Source organism: Zalophus californianus, chromosome 4, assembly GCF_009762305.2.
Source record: "Zalophus californianus isolate mZalCal1 chromosome 4, mZalCal1.pri.v2, whole genome shotgun sequence".
Taxonomy (NCBI): Eukaryota; Metazoa; Chordata; class Mammalia; order Carnivora; family Otariidae; genus Zalophus; species Zalophus californianus.
The window spans coordinates 28,316,710-28,328,542 of NC_045598.1; positions in this window are offsets into that span (position 1 = coordinate 28,316,710).

The following is an 11,833-nucleotide window of genomic DNA, read 5'->3' on the forward strand; positions in this document are numbered from 1 at the left end:
CATGCAAAATTATATATGTTAAGAAAAAAAAGAAGAAGAAGATAGCAGGAGGGGAAGAATGAAGGGGGGGAAATCGGAGGGGGAGACCAACCATGAGAGACGATGGACTCTGAAAAACAAACTGAGGGTTCTAGAGGGGAGGGGGGTGGGGGGATGGGTTAGCTTGGTGATGGGTATTAAAGAGGGCACGTTCTGCGTGGAGCACTGGGTGTTATGCACAAACAATGAATCATGGAACACTACATCCAAAACTAATGATGTAATGTATGGTGATTAACATAACAATAAAAAATTTTAAAAATTCATGCAAAATTAAGTAGGAGCCCTCGGTGGCCTGAGCCCACTGCTGCATGCCGCAGGGGGCGGGTCTGGGAGCATCCTGCAGGATCACAAAGTCTCGAGACAGGGCCACTTCTGTCTTGGGTCTTGGTTTTGCTCACTGTTGGATCCCTGCCACCAAGCTCAGTGCTCAGCGCTCAATAAATGATTCTAGAATTTATGAATAACAGGTGGCAGGAAATGTTCCTTGCAATGCGTTTTGTGGTGGCAGGACTGATTCAAAGCCAAACAGCTCTTCTCTGCCGGGGACCCCACCAGCCATCCAATCTTCTACCCCTACATGCGCATCCTTGGCTGGGGTCGCCTCCCCTCAGGGCAGCTAATGCTATGGCAAGAGAGTGGACTTTGGAGCCAGATCACCAGGGCTCAAGTCCTGGCCCCAGCTCCTCCCTGCTGTGTGACCTCGAGCAGGTTAACTTAATTTCCCCAAGGCACATCAGATAAACAGAAATAATCTCTTCTTCCTTCAACAAATATTTATGGAGCACCTACTAGGCGTCAGACACTGCCATAAATGCTGCAGGCACCCAGAAGAACAGAGCAAAAGGAAAGACAGACACACATACGTAGCAACCATTCATGAAGCATCATAAATTGTGATCACCCCATGGAGAGAAAGGAAATGGTTTATGAGAGAATGATGGGGAGCATGATGTGGAGGTGGTCGGGGACCTCTAGTGAGGAAACACCACGCAGGATGCTAGGAGCTTGTCCAGTGACAAAGGAGTGGAAGAACATTCCAGGCAAGAGGGAGCCTCCAAGACGCAGGCGGGCCAGAGGGATTGGGAGGTCTACGTCCGTAATGCGGATGCCTGGCACAGAGTAGGAGCTCTTCCTTTCCCTCCTCCCCTCTTCTGATTCTCAGTGGGCCCGAGGGGACACGACGGCGACGGCCTGGGACGAGAGGCACCAGGCCTGTGCGCTGGGCACCAGCTAGAAGGGCCAGGGAGGGAAGCTGAACCTCTGGGCACAGGACCCAGGGCCTGGATCTCCGCCACCTCTCCGGTGAGGGCGTCAGGCTTCGGACCCAGAGAGCACTGCCAGCTCACAGAGTCTGGGCAGGGATTTGAAGGTCGGATTTTGCAGTGGGCTGTTGTTGAGAGCATTCAGACGTCTGTGCAGTCACCAGACCAAGAACACATTGTGCAACCTGTTTGCCTGTATTCTGTGGACCCCTCAAAACCAGCAACAGATCTCATTTCCTTCTGCTTTGGCCTGGAGCCAAGTTCCTTCTAGTAACTTATGGTTTGTATTTTCTATCCTGACTCTATGTTCTGAATTTGCCTGTTCTCATTTCTCCTTTCCTCAATGTTCATTTAATGTGTGTATTGTTTCAGGCTGTCTTGGATTCTTAACTTGAATGTGGTGGGAGAGATTGGGTAGGGAAGGAAGGACGGAAGGAAGGAAAGAAAGGAAGGAAGGAAGGAAGGAAGGAAGGGGAGGGAGAAGAGAAAGACAGAAAAAGACAGAGAGAGAGAGAGACAGAAAGAGGGAAAGATTGGACAACGGAGACACACAGACCCTATATTGTGATGTTCAGGGGTCTTGAAGACACTGCGGGGTGTGGCAGTCAGTGCTGCCCCCATACCCACGGGACTGCCCCCGTGGCTGGCTCAGCATTCCTGGACCAGCAGCAGATTCTTTTTTTTTTTTTTTTTTAAGATTTTATTCATTTATTTGAGAGAGAGAGAGTGAGAGAGAGAGAGCACACAAGCAAGGAGAGGGGCAGAGGCAGAGAGAGAAGCAGGCTCCCCACTGAGCAGGGAGCCCGATGCGGGGCTCGATCCCAGGACCCTGGGATCATGACCTGAGCCGAAGGCGGACGCTTAACGACTGAGCCCCCCAGGTGCCCCCCAGCAGCAGACTCTTGAGCAGACGGGCCATTCCTGGTGCCAGGAGCGGGTGGGCAGCCTGGGCTGGGCGTGGGCGTGGAAACCTGTGGACCGAGCCCCTGCAGCCCCGTCCCCACCTGCCCTGTGCCCAGTGGCGTCCTTGAGACACCGTGGGCAGCAGCCAGCCCAGCAGCCTCGGCCCGCTAAAGCAGTCGTTGGGCATAACAGGGCCCAGCCTGCTGTGGTGGCTGCCTGGTCCTGTTCTCACCTCCTAGGCTTCACCACCACCTCCTTGGGCCCTGTTCGAGCCCAAGTCCCGGCCTTGTGGTCCTGCACTGACCCCAACCCTGAGGACTGTGTCCTGGGCACACCGTGCTCTCTCCTTCCTGAGGAATCTCATTTGCTAGAGATCGGTAAACCCTAAGGCTCTCAGCCAATCTCCTACCTCCTGTAGTAGGCGAATAATGGCTCCTCGGGGATGGCCATGTCTTAATCCCTGAACCTGTGGATGTTACCTTGTATGACCAAGCCAGCTCTGTAGATGCGATCGAGTTAAGGGTGTTGAGATAGGGACATTATCTTGGCTTATCTGGGTGGGCCCGAGGTACTCACGGTGGTCCTGGTAAGACAGAGGCCGGAGTCAGTCTCCGACAGAACGGGAGTGACGACAGAGCGAAGGGACACCAAGGAAGCATTGGAGGAAGCCCCGCTGCTAAAGACGGAGGAAGGGGACACAGGCTGAAGGACGTGAGTGGCCTCTGGAAGCTGGAGAAGACAAGGAAATGGCCTCCCCCCACAGAGCAACCAGAAGGAACCAGCCCTGCCGACACATTGACTTCAGCCCCGTGAAGCTCATGTCCGACTTCCGGCCTCCAGATCTATAAGAAAATGCAGTTGGTGTTTTAAAGACCCTAAGTTCGCTCTAGCAGGATTAGGAAACTCAGAGAACCCGAGACACACAACCCAGCGTCTCACCACTCCCTCTGGCCTTGAGCCCGACATGCCAAGCCTCACCTCCAACAGCCGGGCTCTAGGGGGGCCGTGTGAGCTCTCCCTTCTAGGTCCCTCCATCAGCTCTGCGGGCTCAAGAGTCACTTCTGACCTCTGATCCTCGAAGCTCCTCTCTGACGTTGTACCCCCCAAAACGCACCTCTGATCTCTACCTCCTGAGGTCCACTTCCAAACTCTGACTTGCCCCTACTTATCAGGGGCAACTTCTTCTTCCCCCAATATCTGGTCCTCTCACATCCTGCGCTCAGCTGGGGCCTCCCAGCCTGACCTCCCCCAGGCGTCCCGTAGGCCAGCACTCGGCACAGCCTTGTGGGTGAATGGCTCTCGACCCCTTCTCCAAGGGTAGAGCAAGAGGATGGGTGGCGCGGGTGGTGACTTCTGGTGACCTCTGCCTTCCCAGGCTCAGAATATGGCCCAGTACCTGCATCCACGTAACACTGCAGCAAGTGGCCCGAGGGGGAAATGTTGGGCATTTTCACCCACCGGGAGAAAAGAAGTGGCTTATTTTGACTCTATAATGAATTCAACCAAGTGGTCAATAAGTATTGAACTGAATTGACCCGAATAATCTAATAATAACCAAAGCTACAGTATATTGAGGAACCAATAGGTCTGACATGTCAGTTATAGTTTTCATCTAATTCCCATAGTAACCTCTGGGAGAAGTACTATTATTTCTCTCGTATTACAGGTGGGAAAATGAGGTTCAGAGAGGTCATGGGACTTGCCCAAGGACACACAGCTAGAAAATGGAAGAGCCAGGATTGGAACCACCCAGGGTGGTACAGTGCCCACGTTCTTAACCCCACTCTTAACTGTTTCCTCTCATCTGAGCCTCAGTTTCCGCAGCTGTAGAAAGGGGATAATGACAGTACCAACCTCACGGCCTGGCAAGGTGGTTCCTGGAATTCCTCTGGGCTCCTGAAGACAGGGGAGGAGGGTGATGCTCTCTTGGTCTTTGATGCCAGGCCCCAGCCTGGGCTGGGCACTGATGGTCTCTGGATCCCCAGGGACCACACTTGCCTTCCCCGGAACATGCCATTCCCGGGGGAGCAGCAACTCCTCTCCCACAGCCTCCTGTGGGTTCTCTTTCAAGATGGGCTCTGCTCCTGGACGATGTTCCTTGTGAAATGCTGTTGGTCTCAGAGCACGGAGAGCTGGGCTGCCTGCAGAATGCGAGTCGGCCCACTAATCCCCTAGCACTAACCGATCTCTCCGCACTCCCGCCACCTCTGCACTTCTCAGAAATGCTTTGTAAGTGGCACATCCGCGTATGTCTCCCCAGTGCCAACAGACACTGGGAGTACTCGCAGTCCACACGTGTGGCCGTCCTGAGATGCAGAGGCAGCCTCCTCGGGCCTGGGAGATGCAAATGAATGCCTTTAGGGCAGAGGTCTTGAGATGGGGAGTCAGGTACGAGATCAGATGGGGGTCCCTGCTGACAAGCTGACCTCTTTGGGTCCTGAAAGGCCCCACCTTGCCAAAATGCTCCCCCAGTCCCAGTCTTATCCAGGGCTTTTCATTCCCCTCCCCACCCCCACATTAGTGCCCTTACAGTAAAGGGCTTCAGTCCAGGAGGCAAGTCAGGATACGAACGGGGTATCTAAAATGGGTGAGATTAGCAAAGCAGGACCTGGCTCCTTTTGGGTCCCCCCAGGACTGGAAAGGCCCTGAGTCCCCCTGAGGGAGGCAGGCCACCTGCCTGAGGAGGCCCAGGAGGGCCCGACCACTGGTTTTCTTAGATGGAGTCCTTGAGCGTCAGAGCAGGAGCGGACACCGCACCCCGAGATCTGCAGGCTCAACCCTCTCATTGTCAGAGGGGCACGCTAGGGACCTGGACAGGACAGGGACTCTCCCCAGGCCCTGCAAAGTGCTGGGACACAGCCCGGATCCTCTGCCTCCTCTGTTTACAGGCAGAAGGCGTGGTTCAGGGGTTAGGCAGGGAGGGTATCTGAGAGGGACCTGGAACTCCAGAGGAATTGCCTGGAGAATTAAGGGGTCTGGTGACTCTTTGCGGGCCCTGCCTCCAACGATGAGCTTTCCTGGCAATCTCAGTAAGAAGCTCTGCCTTCATTATTCCAGTTAGCCTCCAAGGAAATAAAAATATTTCACTCCTTTGACACGGTTTTTGTGCTATTTTGCTTTTACAACCATTCCTTTTTAAGTGCATTTAGTTTTAAGCTCCTCAAATCCTTTTTAAGGACATGAGGATAAGTCTGCAATGAATGAAGCAATAAATAGAGAATCTGAAGGGTTGTGAGTTTCCTTTTCTTCCCTGCTTTGCCCCCTTGCTCTCCCCAAAGCTGGACCGAGTGTCCCGACCCCCACCAGATCTGGGCCAATCCCCCCAGGCAGGGGATCAAGGTTGACCCCAGGAGACATAGCTGTGTCTGGGTACAGGGCAGCCTGGGACAGCCCCAGCTCCAGGCCACCCCAGGACTTCAGATCTCATTTCTTGCACCCCTCTTTTGTGTCTGTCTGCATCCGACTCTCTAGAAGCAGAGCATTCGATGGCGACCCGTGTGTGCATAATGGGTTGAGGGAATGCTCTCTGGACAAGGGGAGTGTGGACGTGGGAGTCTAGCTTCAGGCCAATCTTACTGCCAAGCTCCGGAGCGCAGAGAGCACCATGGCTTGCACCCATCTAAAGGGAACGGGGAGGCTTCTGCATGTGCACATTGTAGGTCACTGGCTGAGAGCTGCCCCGGGTGCTGGGAGATGGGAACCATAACCTTGTGGGTGAGGACGTGCCTGAGAAGAGAACGGTTGGAAGCCGAGGAACAAGAGCACCTTTCAGGTGAAAGCGATCTGGGTAGAGAAACTACAGTGGCCCAGCATCTCCGGAATGGGCCCGTCTCCCTCTCACCAGGCTTCCACTTACCCCTGATTGAGGTCTTGCTGTGGGCCAAACCCTGTGCTGAACATTCCAGATCCATCTCACTGCATTTTTATCAGACGCTCACAAGGCACGGCTTCTGAGCACTTATTTACTGAGGAGGCTCAGAGAGGTTGAGCAATGAATCCAAGGTCACACAGCTATTGGATGGCAGAACTAGGATTCCAGTTTAATTTCCCGAAACCATATTGGCAATGTGTTCTAGTCCCTGGGCTCGTTAGCTCTGTGGGGTTCCAACTCTGGGGGACTTTCACAATCTCCTGCAGCCCAACTGCTTAGCCTCTTCTAAATAGCTTCCCCTCTGGGTTGCTGGCTCCATTTCATCCACCGTCCTCTTCCCCCAGAAGCCACTCATTTCTGATTTCTGGTTCCCCCTCCTGCAGCCTCGAATATCTGCCCCCTGGATCCTACCTCCACCATCTCCAGAGCCCTGCGTTCTGCCAGTAGCCGGAGATACCTGACTTGCCCACAGATGACATCTCACTGGGGAGGGAACCAGTTCGGTCACCACTGTCTTTGCTGTACCTCCATCCACGTAGATCTTCCTAAAGACAACAGACATTTATCCCTGCCAGTCAGAGGTGCCATTGTAATCAGATGCGGGAGGCCTGGATTTCTTGCTGTCAACAAACTGACGAGGGCTCTTCAGTCAGTGTGGAAAGGGGCCGGGGGAGAGGGCTGGGGAGTCAGTCAGAGATGGCCTGTGCGGGGCAGGAGCCATTTCCCCTGGGCCCAGGGCTGAGCTTTGGCCGCAAGGGCAGCAAGCTGGCTCACCGGACACATGACAGCAACGAAGGAGGGACTCTGGCATCTTGAGCGGAGTGTCGCTGCTGGGCCCTGGGTCTAGGAAAAGAAGCTGGACATGGGGGCCAGAAAAGGGACAGTAACAAGTATGCTGGAAGGCGTGATGAGTGCTCCCCAGGACTGTCCTTTCCTCCATCCGGGCTATGTGCGAGACACACCACGAGCCCCACTGGTGGTCAGGGACGGTTAGGCGTCGGGTCTCCGAGATGCCAGGGGAAGGAGTGTGCGTCCCTTCTAGGCTGAGGCAGTAAAAAGCACTTACTCTTCCATCCATTTCGCCCTCTGCTGAGCCAGTTAGAGAGAAGGGCGCCTTCTCCGTCGGTGATACGGTGGAACCACGCCATCGAGGCAGCCTGGCTCACCGATTTTCACGGTGGAGCACGGCTCTCAGAGGGCGGCCGGACCGCAGAGAAAGACGTTGTTGACCGACTCACCAAGACGCTGGGGCTGTTTGTCGTCACAGCAGGGTCTAGCCCAGCCTGACGGACGCAGTTGCAGTCTGATGATCACCCACTGCGTGCTGAGTATGCAGGGAGTGCTTGACTCGGCTCCTCTCACTTCATCCTGCAGCAACCCCTCCAGGAAGGACCCGTTCTTTACCGCATCTGATGGATGGGGGGAGACTAAGGCATAGAGGGAGTAAGTGTTTCCCACAAGTTGTCACACAGCTGGTAGATGGCAAGCTGGGAGCCCAGCCCAGGTCTGTGGGGATTCCAGAACCGGAATTCTTAGCACAAAAGTTCCAGAGAGGCCACCCTAATTCTTCTGTCCTTCCTGGGTTCCAGGCACCAGGGCTTGGTAGGACCCAGGGAAACATGTGAAATCCATCTTCAGAGTGTCCCCAGCATTAGCGGAGTCCCCGACCAGCATCAGTCAAGGGCCACATGCACACTAGTCTCTGCTCTCATGGAGTTCAAGGTCTGGTAGAGGCACCAGGCATGCACAGTGTGGAGGCTGGAGTGAGTAGTGTGAGTGTGTGCACGTGAACATGAGTGATGGTGGGACAGAATGTGCTCAGCGAGCAGACTGGCCTGGCTAGCCAGGTAGAGGAGGCAGTGTGGGATGGGGAGGGACCAGGGTGTGCCCCAGGCCAGAGGCTCCCCGGCCTCTACTGGGGATGTGGAGGTGTTGGGTGTACTGGGGGCTGTGGGTCTGTCCTCTATCCATCAGTCATTCCCAAGGGGACCCGGTCCCCCGACCTTGTGTTTAGGAGGCAGGGGACTGTATAAGTGTTGCTCTTCCTGTTTCTTGGACTGTAGAGTGGGGCTCATGACAAACCCATTTGTGGACCGTGGCTCTATCTACCCTCCTAGAAGCAGTGAATCATGGTGTGTGGCTCAGTTTCAGCTTTTGATGGATGGAGGGCTGAGCCCTGAGCTGGGGGGGAAGACAGCACATAGAATTGAAAGAGGCAGACAGATGTGGGTTTAAATCCAGCTTTGAATGCTTGCCCCTGAGTGACCTTGAACAAGTCTTATTTCCCATCATTAGTATCTTCATCTGATAAGTAGGAATGATCGCTTTTCCCTGGAAGGTTGGTCGCGAGGACTCACCGGCATGAGGTAAGTTTTTCTCCCTCCCTCCTTTCCTACCCTTTCCAGAATGTTCCCTCTAGCAGCCCCTGGATGACAGGGGCCAGGCCACCGTTCCTCTCTGGCTTGGAGGTCACCTGGGACCCTTTTCTGGACCGTGGAGGAGGCCTGCTCTAGAGGGCCGCCTGGGGCCCAGCTGCAGGTGGCCCCTGCCTTCATCCGGAAAAGAAAGATCAACCTGAACATAAAGAACCCCCAACATCTCTAAGCATTATGTCCCCGGAGGGAGTTTGCAGGCGAAGTAATGTATGGCTCCATTTTTAGATGTTGCTGAATTCCATTTGCCGGAGATCTGTGTTTTATTGCCGTATCAGTGTTTCTAAATTGCACTATATTTTCTTAGCTTGATGGGAATTTACAGCACCCGGATTGTAGCGAAATTGGGCTCTCCCCGAGGCTTGGAAATCACTGGGGTCGATTGCTATAGCTGCTGCCTCCCCCTTGGACTGTTTCTGCTAATTATTCATATTAAGAAGAATCGGAATCTGAGAAAGGACACCCAGGAGGTTTGCTCAGTGAGACAGTTTTGAAGGCTGGGAGGTCCGCGGCTGCTGCCTGTGGGGATCTGGGGTGTCTCGGATGAGGTGGGATGGCTGTGGCACAAGGTGCCGAGGCAGAGACGGCTGGGAGGCTGGGGAGCTGGGGAGGACCCGGGCCTGGCATTTCCCAGGGGGTGCTAGACATTAGGTCAGACAACCAAAATCACAGGAGCAATAAAGCTGCACATTGAACACCCCTTTGGTGGCCTCAAAGCACTTCCTTGTCTCTTTGATTCTCCTGTGAGGACAGGAGGACAGGGATTATCAGTCCCATACTACAGATGCAGAAACTGAGGGCTTAGGGGACCAAGGCACATAATAGAGCTGGAATTGGGACCCAGGACTGTCTGACCAAACGCATGGCGGGTTTGCCCCCTCTCTTCCCACTCTGCAGGCTTGGGAGGGGTGCTCTCATTTACTGAGCCTGCTGGGTGGCAGGCACTGCACTCAACATTCCTAGCAGCAGCTCGTTTGACCCTTCTAGAGGTGGGCATTACTCAGCCCACTTTGTAGAACAGCTTCGGGATGTGAAACCATGTCTGCAAGCTCACACAGTGACTCGTAAATGGCAGAGCAGAGACTCAGCCCCAGAAATCTCTGATTCCAAAGCTCATTTTTAGCCATCTTGCCCCACTGCTTCCGGTGACACCAGCTAACACAGCTCCTGCTGATAGAGGAACAACTGCCCCGACTCCGGGGCGGGAATCCTGATGCATTCTGGGAGTCGGATGGTGCCTGTCTGGCGCTGCTGTTCCGCACACAGGCTGCAGGCTCGCGTGAGTGAGGCCAGGGTGCTCAGGATGCACCTGCATTCGCAAATCACAGCGTTCCCTGCCCCAGCCTCCCCGACTGATGCGGGACCACCCAGGGCCCTGGGGCGGGGAGAGGACGGAGTCCCGAGGACCCAGCTGGGGACTTCAAAAAGTTCTGGCGTGTTCCTCTGGCAGGTCCTGGCAGTTTGTCTCACTTGGCAGTGATCCTCTGTCTAAAAGCACGTCCGACGTTTTGTGCAATAAAGTTAATGGACTTCTCCATCTTAGAGCAGCTGAATTCTCTTGGAGCAGATGCTGAGGGTTATGGATGTTCTAATTAGGAAGCTGCCTTTGGCACTGAGGAAAGGAGGGGTGGCTCATGACGTTGCAAGTCCTGCAAAGACCCCCTGCCAAACTGCTTTTCCCGGAGCTTGCCAGGGCAGGCACACTGCGGCAGAGGAGAGAGATGATTCTCTCTGCTCCGGTCTCTCACTTCCCTTCCAGCACTAAAGGCCCTCCTCATTTCCAGAAGGGTCCAACTGATCCAGTCGGGGTGGCCACGGCCTCCCACGTCTGAGGAACCAAAAACAGGGTTTAGCGTTGCAATCAAATAAAACTTACAACCAAGTTAATCTGACACATTTATTGATGTGCATAATTGTTATTGGACTGCACTGCAATTAGGCATAAGTGGTGGGTCGTTCCTGTGAGCAACTGTAATTAGTAATTCTCATTTTTGGCCCAATCAAGTTTGGCGTGTTGTTTTTTTTTTTTTTTTCTACAAGTATAGAAGTTCCCCAGGGTCTGTAAACAGCATTGGCTATCGACTGTTTTCTGATTCACTCGTTCATTTATTCACTTACCCATTTATCAAATCTATGAAACGGAGGTCCCAGCCTGGAGGCCTCATTCTGTTGCTTTTTGGGTGATTGTGGCTGAGTTGTTCTACTTTTCTTAGCCTCCGTTTCCACATCTGTAAAATGGGCATGGTATCCCCTTAGCTCATAGGGTCATGGTGAGATGCTGGGGGTTGAGGTCTGCACACTGCTCACACAGTGCTGGGTCTGGGGTCGTCCCTCAGCTGGCTGGAAGGTAGTATTATGATGATGATGGTTTTATTACCGACACCTTCTCCTTGAAGAGAAAGAGACCAGCGCTAAGAACTCTCAAGTTTTGGCCATCCGATCAGTGGGTGATTCTGAGTGCAGAGCAGGCCTGTCCCTCAGACTTTGCAGGCGGCTGGAGCAGGTTATGCAACAGTACCTGGAGCCAGCGATGTTTGGGTTATGGCACCTGCTGTGACCTCATGCTCACCATGAGTGAGCAGGGCTGGGAAACTTCTAGTTTTCCACATTTTTGGTCTCATCACTGCCCAGACCTTGGGAAATGTAGGACCGAGTCAGACCTCCCCGAGGAGGAAAGTACCCACAGAGGGCAGAAGGCTTTTACTAAATGCTGGAGCCTGAGGCTTGACAGGGGAGAAGCTAGTTCTTATGGCAGAAGAAAAGTAAAGGCTTTGGGCCAGAGGGGCTGGATGGAGGGGAGCATTCTCTTGGAGGAAAATCTGGGAGCTTGTGGACGCCTGGGGAGAGTGTGTACTTTGCCAACACACTTCACACTGGGAGAAACGGCCTGGGGGACAGGCTGGAGTGGGCTGGGACTGTGGAGCTCTCGGCCAGGTCAGAGCTGCAGTAAGGAGCACGGGGGGAGGCCAGGGCAGGGTGCCAGGAGGTGGCGAGGCACTGGTGGCTCCTTAAGCTGGCAAGGCAAACAGCCCTGGGTTAGCTCTGCCCTGCCACTTACTCCCTGGAGCTTGGGGAAGTTTCTTGGCCTCTCTGAGCCTTAGGCTGCTCATCTCTACGAGTGGGTCAGTGCTCTCCACATCTCCTGCCCATACCACTTGCCCACAAGGGCCCCATTTCCTACTACCACCACTTGCCTTGTTTTCCCTGAGGCCTCCCCCTGGCCCAGAAGCCACCTTGCCACCAGTGGCATGCCAGAAATACCTGGGATTGACAACCTCAGGGGACTCACCTAGACCGAAGATTGGTGTATACATCCCTCTGCT